This window comes from Engraulis encrasicolus, unplaced genomic scaffold (genome assembly GCF_034702125.1).
Source record: "Engraulis encrasicolus isolate BLACKSEA-1 unplaced genomic scaffold, IST_EnEncr_1.0 scaffold_80_np1212, whole genome shotgun sequence".
Taxonomy (NCBI): domain Eukaryota; kingdom Metazoa; phylum Chordata; class Actinopteri; order Clupeiformes; family Engraulidae; genus Engraulis; species Engraulis encrasicolus.
Window position 1 is genome coordinate 181,122 of NW_026946148.1, and position 11,993 is coordinate 193,114.

An 11,993-nucleotide genomic window follows, 5' to 3' on the forward strand; every position below is an offset into this window, starting at 1 on the left:
GGAGAGACCAGACAACATGATAGCTCAGCACCTATTCAAACTAGCAGAACTTTTCCAGCTCTACAAGTCACGCATGAAACACCTAGAAATAGAGGTTAATAACAGAGTTAACTCTTCAAGGCAGAAGGAAACTTTTTGCTGAGTTCCCTGATATGCAAGCTTACACAAAGGGAAGAGATGTCCTGATGGCCCTTGAGGCAGACATCAGCATTGCTCTTGCCAAAGCCTGTGAGCAGGATAGCAATTAAGATGCTATGCACAATACACATACTGCACTGATTGTCCATCGTCACATACTGTATTTGGTGAGGCCAAAAATTTAATGGCTTTCCCAAAAAAAAATGTCAAAAGGACTCTGTGCCAAAGCTGTTGCTTACCCTTGTGAACATGGTCCTAGATGGGCCCAGCATGAAAGACCAGAAGCAACATCTCCTGCAGCACTCACGATTGCTCAGTTGCTCAAATTCAACAGTGTTAAGCACAAGCGAGCACCAGACAGCAGTTTTTTCAGACACAATACTGCACAGAGACACCACTTCCATTATACAAAGGACTGATGCTGCATGCCCATTGCCCACACACATAATAGGGAATTTGTAGATGAAATGGCACATCTAGGTTTGATCGTATTTTGTGATAGGGTTCTTAAGCGCTCAACACAGATGAGGAACCATGTCTGCCAGCAGATCCATAGAGAACAAGTGGTATACTTCCACAGTTATGAGGCCATGTCTTTATCACGGCTGCTGTTGACAATATTTACCATAATCCCAGTTCAACAACAGCTAGTTTGTCAACCAGACTGATTGTCATGACTTTCAAATCTCTTCGAGACTTGGTCTGACCAAGAGAATAATAATTCTCAAACATCATTGTTGACCCACCTCCCTTGGTTTGCTACTTATTGAGAGCAGAAAAGGCTGAGCCAAAGTTTAGTCCCAATAGAACGTCTCAGCTTAAACCATGTCACTGACTTGAACACGTCTCTACCCAAGACCGTTGTAGATGTTCATAGTTAATCGGTTCCCGGCAAAGTGGGTGGAGTTCCCCAGCTAGAATGAACTCAAGATGTACCTGAACAAGCTCTTTGCCTAGTAGTAGAATCGAAGGTCTTGCGTCCTTACGTGGGTGGATCCTGGGTATTTGCCAACATCCACTCTATTACATGCTCAATCATCAAATGGTTCAGTTGTTGCTATAGGAATTGTTATGTTTATTAGGCCTAGATCACATGATAACAAAATAGATAATAACTTGCACTTATAATTTTGATTTTGGCCATATGGCTGCCCTCTTGAAAGAAACACAGACACTATACTGTACAGTAAGTATGGAGTGAGATGAAAGGAAGCCTCTGGTCAATTCCAAAGTTGCAAATTTGAATTCTGCATCCTAATAAATGACTGATTTGACACCAATATCACCTATATTAGACTATCATACAAGAGACGGCTGCTATCTTGAAAATGGCGGCCATCTTGAAAATGGCGGCCATATTGAATATTCATGACGACTTTTAAATTATTCATAAGACATTTACCAAGTACTATGAATGGTAAATATGTCTAAAATATCATATTATATCCATTACTCATAAGAAAACTGCTGTTGTTGGCGGCCATTTTGAAAAATGGCTGCCATGGGTACCCTGTTGAAAACTCATGATGCCTCCATATCCAGATCTTTTTGGAAGGCCTTTGGCTATATGTATACCAATTTTCATGCTTGTATCACAAACTGAACGATTCTTTTACATTTCGGAGCTAAGCCATTGCACTATACCTTCCTATCCATATTCACAGACTTCGATTCAGTACAGCAGTTGGAATCAGAATGCAATATTTATTGTTGAAGGAGCGAGAGAGAGGAGGGAAAAGGCGCAAGGCCTTCTTCCATGCCTCCCTCCCCTCTTTCTCTCCCTAGAGAGATGTTACACAGGAAAGACTTCAGACAAAGATGTCAGTTAACAAAGGCAGTCCCTATGTTCAATACGATAATAAATAATACAATAACCTTAAAATGGCATATGAGATTAGGACCTTTAGTCTGGTTCCATTAGTTAAGACGAACACAAACACACAAAGGTAACCGTAGCTCATGGTCACGCAGTGTGTACATGTGTGTATATATTAGGAATGAATATGTACGTATGGTGTGTGTGTGTGTCTGTGTGTGTATGTGCGCGTGCGTTCGTGTGCGCACACGTGTGTGTGTGGTGTGTGTGTGCGATATGAGCAAGGTGCCTGTTGTTTGTTTGTGTATTTGCTTTTGAAGAATGAAGAAGCATTTTATGTTCTGCAGTCTTTCTTACTGTTCAATCATGATTATTACAAGGATGTCTTATTTTTTGTATGTCGTTTTTTTATGAAGAACTATTTTTATACTGTCCTATCTGTATGTGTACTCATTAGGACTTTTTATGATTTCTTTTCTGTCACAAGGTCTTTCTTACGATATAAATATGATTGTGTGTAAAATAATCTGGTTTTGCTATCTTATTAAACATTTTAAACCTAACCGTGTGTGTGTGTGTGTGTGTGTGTGTGTGTGTGTGCCTGCGTGCCTGCGTGCGTGTGTGTCCACTCAAGTGCCTAACGCGCAAGTGCATACCCACCATAAATAGCCAGAAAATAATAATCTAATATGATCAAGTTGTAATATTTATGTAGCATATTTTTATATTACATAATATAGTCTTTAACTTTTTGTATGTAACATGTAACTTTTTATTAGCCATAATATATATCATAACACAGCTCTATTAACAAGATGGTTCCTGTAGTTTTATTGTTCAGCCACTGGTGGGCGCTGTAGACTTGTAGACCTGATACAATTACAAACAGTAGTATTGAGACGGACATCAGAGTCGACATATTAGTGTTCACAGGTGTCATGGGGAGGCCCTTTGATGTAGATAATCTCCAGCAACCAAAATCACAGTTTTCTGAAAAAGCTCAGCTACATCAAAACAATATTGCTATGACATTACCAAGAATGTCAAGGGGGCCTACTGGTAGCTTTTGCCAGGCCCTGGATGGGGGTGGCTGCACGCTTTGAAGACCCCTTCTGCCCCCTCCTGGCCATGGCATGTCAGTGCATGGGCAGGCTTGGGCCTGGTGAGGTCTACATTTTCCATGTGACATCACACACCTTTGATTCAATGCATTTGACGCAGAAAAAGCAGCATCTGCTGCCATAGACATAAACTTACACGCCTCTGTTTTCTATGGAAACAGGTAGTCGTTTTTCCTGCTCCACTTTAAAAACAGAACTTGTCTGACGTCACAGTGAGAAGGGCTGGTTATTCATAATAAGGCACGCTATTCGTATTTCTGCCTCTGTATGAAATGTGTAATGAACTTCAAGCCACCCTAAATCAAGTTCTTCCATCCATAAATTATTTTAAGAGCTGTTAAAATCATCATTAACTGACAGATGCAACTGTTAACCTCTGGTTGTGTTACGGTCAAAAATGACTGTTTTGAAACTTCTCTATTTTTCATCATAGACAAATGACACTTCATGATATCCTCCAGCTAACCTATTCAAATGGTCAAAATGAAATATAATGAAATTCCTAAAGAATTGTGGAAGATACAGCAACTCGTTACATTTGTGGTGTTTCGGTCAAAAATGACCGGACCATTAATTTACATCTCCCAAAGTTATATACAGTTATATTACATTCACTTTACTCTCATATTCTTTTTTGTTAGGCTTTTCAGAATACAACCATATGTGCCACATTAGTATAGATGTTTACAGTTAGTTGAAATACTTGAAAAAAGTAAAGGTGTTCCAAACAGCCTGAAAGCCTCTGAGAGGCCCTAGACTCCAGAGGGTTAATAAAACGAATTGGTGCAAGATAAATAACATTTAAATCACATTGGAAATGTTTCAAAGGGATGTCTAAAAGGTATTAATCACAAAATATGCAAATCAGATTTTTAATCAATGTATTATTACCTTTTTTGTGTAGGCGGTCAATTTTGACCGTTAACACCATGAACGTAACCATGTTTCTAACACAACCAGAGGGTTAATGATTGTATGCCTTGTTTGCTTTATGCTTTTTAGTTGTCTGTTTATGGTCAATTTTGTTGTGTTTAATTTTGCTTAGATGTTATGTACAGTAGCTGTGGTTGTCTGGTCTCTTTTTAAGCTGCCTTCTTGGCCAGGACTCCCTGGCAGATCTTATTGGGACTTTCCTTGTTAAATAAAGGTTAAAGAAAATAAATAAATAGTACGTAATATACTGTATATAAACTTTGCCTTGCCTCATGTGGCCGAGATAAGACTGCAGTAGGCCTCAAGTATGTGGATCATTCTGCCTTGAGTCTCTCTCTCTCTCTCTCTCTCTCTTCTGCGTACATTGTGACTGGTGCTCTACTACCATGTACAAAATCGACATAAAATCCATATGGCAATGTGTTAGTGCACAAACAGTGCACATGCACATTGTACCCTACTGCAAGCATGTCCCCGGCCTAATGTAATAACTGCCAATAACGTGAACATGGAGGGGGGATACTATGAGAGAGACAGAGACAGAGGAGAAAGAAAGGAAGGTTCATCAGGACCAGGCATGTAGTCAACACATACTGCAGTCAGTTTAGGGGCTGCAGTTCCAGTGGACTCCACAGGGTGTGCCAACTCCATCTCCCAATTCAGCTCTCTCTCTCTCTCTCTCTCTCTCTCTCTCTCTCTCTCTCTCTCTCTCTCTCTCTCTCTCTCTCTCTCTCTCTCTCTCTCTCTCTCTCGCTCTCTCTCGTCTCGTATTAATTGTTTATGTAAACACAAACACCTCAACTCAGCACAGTACTCTAAAAACGCACGTGCACACACCTCAACCTCAACTCAGCACACTACTCTAAAAACACACACACACATACGCACCTCTAGTCAGCATGGATTAGTTTAATTGGCTTAGCATCAAACACTAGTATTAACACACACACATGCGCACGCACGCATGCACACGCACGCACGCACACACACACACACACACACACACACACACACACACACACACACAGACACACACACACACAGTGAGTGCTAGGTTTTTGGTAAATAATCAGTGATGTGATGGTTATTATGGAGTGAAATTAAGCTAATCCCTAAACAATGCATTGTTCCATGGAGACAGAAAATTGGAAGATATAGGCTAACAAAAGGGGCTGCAGTGCTTCTCAGAGTATGCATATGAGCGAGTATAAAATGATGTTTCAGTAGCATATCACATAAGTACTTTATATGACTTCTGGGTTCAATAGTCATCATTACAGAGCAGATGGTGAGCTAGGAATAAATTATAATAGTTTTGAACCCACTCCAAACCAAATGGAGCAGGAGGTATAATTTCACCTGAAACCTTGAATCCAATCACATTACACACATACACACACTCACACACACACACACACCTGTAGAATCACACACTTAAGGCACTAAGTGTAGTTTCAGGGTTTACCACACATTCACACACACTGCTGCGGTTTGCTAAGGCCTCTAATTTCCGATCTGGTAAAATGAACCTTAGTGAACGCATTCTTTTGGATCTTTATCAGGGGAGAGAGTGTTTATTCACTTGAATAAGCACCTTTACTTTACCTGGAACCTAGCTGTGCTGTATGTAAACCTGGGTTCATTATTACATTACATTGCACTTAGCTAACGCTTTCATTAATTCAAAGCGACTTACAGTGATTCTTTTTCAGGGTATTGGTTACAGTCCCTGGAGCAATGTGGGGTTAGGTGCCTTGCTCAAGGGCACTTCAGCATGGATGGAGATGTAGGGAGAGGTCAGGGGGGATTTGAACCTGCAATCCCTGGATTGAAAGACCAACTCTCTAACCACTAGGCCACGGCCCCCTCATTAGGGTTCATTAGGTAGGCTTGATAGCTGACAGCTGAATTACATCAGGGATCTCCACAGCGCCCATGTACCCATAGTTTTATGTTCTTTATCTCAAATATATATATTTTTTCAATAAAAGCATAAAAGCATGGGTAGTGCGCCAAGTGTTGCCAACTTTCCATCTATCCCTGTTTTCCCTGATTGTCCTGGTTTTAATGGCCTGTCCCGGTGGGGAAAAAATGTTTTCCCTGGACACTAAATGAAGGCAACACGAAAAGTCTACTCAGTTCCATGATTAGCAAATGTGTAAGATAGGTCTACAGTATAAAATTGGGCTGGACTGAGACAAAAAATAGTTTCTTGTGCCCCTCTCAAAATTGTGGACCAGTGTCTAAAAAAATTACAAAAACCAAACAAAAAAGCATCATCCCCTGAGTAGGCTTACTGTTGGTCCACTGAGAAATGTCCTCTGATGCCAGCTGACCAGTCCAGGCCTGGGTAAAAATGTGGTTAGCAGTCCCTTCTCAGTTGCATTATTAGCAGTTGTGTCAGGTAAAAACATAATTAGCACAGTGCTTTCTCAGTTCCATAATTACCAGTCGTGTCAGGTAAGCGCATGGTTAGCAGTGCCTACTCCGCCCTATTATTAGCCTAGTAGGCCTCTACTGGGCTAATGGCTAAGACAGCTTAGCACCCATTTAGCCTCTTACTATGGCTAAACACTGACATTGTATGAGTGTGTGCTATACATTAGTATAATACTACAGGTAGCATCGTCATCAGACCACCTTTTAGAGGGGTAAAGCAGTGCAACAAGCAGTGCAAAAGCCTTTTAGGGATGTAACGATACACTCAACTCACGATTCGGTTTGTCACAATTTTTGACCTACGATTCGATACACGCCACAATTTTGTATAGATATCTTGCTTATATCAATTAATTTGCTTGGTAACACTTTCTATGAAGCCCGTATCTGTAGCGTATTATGAGTGCATTTTTATATCAAATTATAATGGACATTGTAATGACTTACAACGTATTATGACTACACCCATGATGTTTCATGATGCTTTATATTAACAGTTATTATTTTAAAACATTTAAAAAGTTCTAAAATAATAATTATGATGATTTGTTGCTTGAAAGCACTATCACATCATATCAAATGTAGAAAAAAATTGGCAACCACTGCAGTAGCACAGTCGCACAGTCGCGTGCGATTCAACAGTCTCTGTGTGTGGATGTGTGTGGATGTGTGCGTGTGCGTGTGCGTGTGCGTGTATGTGTGTGTGTGTGTGTGTGTGTGTGTGTGTGTGTGTGTGTGTGTGTGTGTGTGTGTGTGTGTGTGTGTGTGTCCTTTTCAGTGTGACTCAGCATCTCCATGTGGATTACAACCTCTTGAAACACTCCCCTTCAATCACACTGTCTTGGTGTGTGTGTGTGTGTGTGTGTGTGTGTGTGTGTGTGTGTGTGTCCTATTCAGTATAGTGACTCAGCATCTCTGTGTGGATTACAGCCCCTTTAACCACATCACCCCTTCAATCACACTGTCTTACGCCGGGGACACATACAGGCGAACTTGGCAAAGCGAAGCAAACTTCACCAGTCATTCCTATGAGGGAAGTAAATTGGGTTGAATGCAAATAAAGGTGGCCAGGTATCCCCTGCAATAGAGAGAGAGAGAGAGAGAGAGAGAGAGAGAGAGAGAGAGAGAGAGAGAGAGAGAGAGAGAGTTTGTGTGTGTGTGTGTTGTATTGTATTTATGTAAATATTCATCCCTTCATTCATTGACGGTATAACCCTTAAGTCAGAACAAGCAAAGACACACACATTAGTGTGCGCACGCACACACACACACACACACACACACACACACACACACACACACACACACACACACACACACACACACACACACACACACACACACACACACACAAGCAGAATCGTTTCCTGTGATTGTTGGACATGTCCGTAAGGGAGGTGGGCTCCACCTAGTATGCATTTCCAACTACATGTATTTTACAAGGGCACATACAGTACAGCACACACACACACACACACACACACACACACACACACACACACACACACACACACACACACACACACACACACACACACACACACACACACACACACACAATCACATCTCTCTGACACACACACACACACTCTCTCTCTTGTCCTCTCTCTCTCTCTCTCTTCTCCTATCTCTCTCTCTCTCTCTCTCTCTCTCTCTCCTCTCTCTCTCTCTCTCTCCTCTCTCTCTCTCTCTCTCTCTCTCTGACACAAATTGTAACTAACAAAACCAAAATATTAATTTAGGCCTTTAGGCCTAATCTAGCATAACATTGATACTTACCAACATAATATTAGTTGCCTCGAAAACACATTATGTACTATAATACTGCAACATCATTATACACACAGACGTGTACACAGGCACACAAGAGCACGTCTTGGCTGGGTCTGTACTCCATCAAGCCAACATCAGAGCTAGCCGCACTGCAGACTGCTCTGTGTGTGTGTGCGTGCGCATGTGTGTGCTTCTGCTGCATGTGTGCTCGTGCACGTGTGTCTATCTCCTGTTAAACTCTGCAATGTCTTGCCTGCTGATAACACACACACACACAAACACACACATATCAGTCAATCAGTAGTCTGACTCCTGTTGGACCTCATTGCTGCTAATAACACTAGGCTACTACTACTACTACTACTACTACAACTGCCACTACTACTAATACTATTGCTACTACTACTATTACGAATAATAATAATAATAATAATGATAATAATAATAATAATAATAATAATAATAATAATAATAATACTGTAATAATAATTATAGGCCTCATAATAATAATAATAACACACTCATCCCGGTCACGTCATGTAGAAAAGCTTACATGATGATAGGTGAAAAGTGTGTCAGTGTGATGGTGTAAACGCATCTCTTGTTTATCATGTCACCAAACCTGAGGCACCCCGACTAACTGACACACACACACACACACACACACACACCGTTTCTACAGCCCTCAGTGTACTACTATCGCTTCCCTTTGGCCTCGTGCTGCCAATGTTTTCCTCTCTGCTCCAAACTTTCTAGATAATTCCCCAGCCGGCGGCGCCTGCGTCACGTGCCACTGCCACAGCTGAATGTCGCGGTGCCCTTCTGCCTGGTTGCATGCTCGCGTCCATGTCGGTCCACCCACAGGAAACATTTTTTCTTTTTTTTCGTCCTGCATCACGAGGAGCATAAATACCACGAGCACGCCCAGATAGGGGTTCCGGTCCGCACGCACGCACAGACAGACTCGTTCGCGCATCCCCTCCTGTAATCCTCTCCATCTTTCTCGAACACCTGCTGACTAACGGTAGGCTCCCACCACTCTCTCCTGCAAATCTCCATCAGGGAGTTGATGTGTGTATGTGTGAATGTTAATATCGCTGCCTTGGCATGGATTAAGGGTTAAAACCCGCTAACTGCAGGACAGGTGTGTGCGTGTGTGCAGTGTGGATGAATGAAGTTAGCATAGTGAGCATGCAACAATGTTTCCATTTTAACTACAGACTGATGATATTCTTGTTATCTCATGGTCACGGGCATTTGGGCGAGTTTGGAGTGTTTAGTTGGCATTCTGCACAGCTCGGAGTTGCGTAATCCTGCCAAGGAGTGGCGCGGGCACGGAGCCGAGTCGTGGGATGACATAAGCGCGCTCCTCTGTCCCTCTGTCTCCTCGCAAGACAGCGCGTGTGTGAGCGCACTGCTAAATAGACCTTACTTAACCTGGACGTGACCGAACGCGCCTCTCCTCCCGCTAAACCCCTCGTGCAGATCCAGGTAGCGCGTGCAGGTTTATTTAGAGGGAAGCTCGTGGTGGACCATTCGGTGAGGGGCTCTCACCGAGCACGTAAACATTCCGCTCAACCGGCAAGGTGTGGACCTGCCAACCTCCCCGGTAGTGCGGTGCGCGCGTGAGTGAGCGCTCGTGAGTGAGCGCGCGCGCATGTGTGTTGTCCTGCCACCCAACACTGAGGCATAAACGAACCCATATTGAAACATTTGATCTGCAACAGGTCCGCAGACTGAAATAGCGAAAGCCGACGCTGTAGTGGCGCACATCTCTGTGTGGTTGTTTTTTTTAGTGTGAGCAGGTGGGCGTAAGCATCCTGCCATTCACCGTAGTGAGGCCTAGTAGCGTCTCCCGTGAATATTTCTTTCCACTCCTGCGTGAGTCAGTTGCGGTTCTCATCAGCATCCCCCCGCGTGGGTCTACGTGACTTCCTTTCAGCAAGAGACTGCGCATCCATTCCAGGCGCGTGTGATGCGCGGCACGTAAGCCACTATTATTCCCCTGGCCGAAACCACGCCCTCTATTCAGCGTCACTCTCACAGCCACACCCGAACAAAGACACCAGCCAATGGCAGAAAATCTCACTAGCATCCAGGCAAGCCTTATTGGTCGCTAGGCAGTCACAGTTCTCCATCATTGGTGGAGGCCGTGGCGACGCATAGTGAGGAAACTTCATTATTTTTGCGTGTGTCAGACACACCTCTCGCCATTGGCGCTGTTTGATAAAGACAAGTAGCCGCATACTTCCTCCAACTAACAGCAGAGTCACTCTTCCTCTGTCGCTCTCTCGCCATCTCGACATCCTTCTCTTCCGCACTTCGCACGGACTATCAAGTGAGTTCTGTTTCTTCTTTTCTATTATCGCTCGGTGCCTATCTGTGCGGCGTCGCACCTTAGTTCACGTTGGGGCGCATTTTAAAATGGAACAGAAAGGGCGAGGCAGTCGCAATAACTGTAGTATATTCACATCATGTGCTTGTGAAACGTGACGTTTCCTCCCCTGTATCCGGCAGCACCCGGCTACAAGGTCACTCCGATGCGCCATCAAGGGCAGACATAACAGACGCGGAAACACTGTAGCTCTACATGGCTGCGTTTTATGCACCACGAAATGGAGTCGATGACAGCAGCGCCGTTAACGGGGAATAATTCTGCTCGAACGGGCAGACAGACCGGAGCTCACGTAGGCTGTGCGCAGATAATCTCCTGCGTCACGCGGACAGAACAGGACAGGACAGACACTCCCTGCGCACACGCTGTGATTAGTGTGGACCTGTAGGACGATGTGTGTGTATGGAGCTGTAGGGTGCCATTTAGAGCCATCAAGGGCTGTTTCCATCACAGCAATACATTTGGATTGCACCGTTCGTGTGTGTGGGTGTGTGTGTGTGCGTGCGTACGTGCGTGTACTCCGCCGTCCGTCTGGCCGGGTTGCTGATGCTGCCGCTGTCACGGGGGTCTGTTAAGTAACAGCACACCCGCACAGCGGCTGGACACACACGACCACGCACGACGCGCTATAGATGCGATGATGCGGTAGCGACTTGGCTCGTGTTTCCTCGTGCGTGGTGTACACGGTGTTCTCTTCGGGCGCATTGGAGCCTCGAAACTATCGGGCTGGAACATGATGAAATATCTACGATTACTCCATCACACACACACACACACACACACACACACACACACACACACACACACACACACACACACACACACACACACACACACACACACACACACACACACACACACAGATGTGTCATCATTTGCTTTACAATATAACAGTGTGTATTTCACATAGGCCTATTTACAATATAAAATCCCCTTATGTGCAATATATTGTCTCATACACTAGTCTATAAGTAATTTAATTCAATTCAATCCGTGACAATGGATATTCTCCTTCTCCAGACCTGTCGTCATGCCACATGCATACGCCATCTGAATACACGTTATTTATTGATCAGCTAAATGAGATATGTACTTATTTAATCCATGTCTCAGCATATCCCTTCCTAGTACATTACATTACATTGCATTTGGCAGACGCTTTATAACCAAAGCGACTTTCAAAAGAGGACATAATCAAGCCAACATCACAAGCAAATACAAAGTAGCCTATATGATGATGTAGTAGCCTATATGATGATGTAACAATCCCTCCTTTAGATGCAAATAACTATTATTTAAATTCCCCAGATCTCCCGCCAAGCATCACTCGTACCAATTTCTAACAATATATTCATGTCACTACTATAATATGTCCTCC

General features: G+C 43.5%; 1 protein-coding gene across 2 annotated transcripts in view; it reads left to right on the forward strand.

Annotated features, from left to right (window-relative positions):
• The first annotated feature begins 9,138 nt into the window (after positions 1-9,138).
• aldoaa (aldolase a, fructose-bisphosphate, a) overlaps positions 9,139-11,993 on the forward strand; it is a 14,924-nt gene continuing 12,069 nt past the window's right edge. The window contains exon 1 of one of the 2 annotated variants that reach the window (XM_063194058.1): positions 9,139-9,244. The gene's annotated coding sequence lies outside the window, so the exon portion shown is untranslated. Of the gene's footprint in view, positions 9,245-10,376; positions 10,559-11,993 lie in introns of those variants that run through there. The other variant, XM_063194057.1, reaches the window with a different exon arrangement.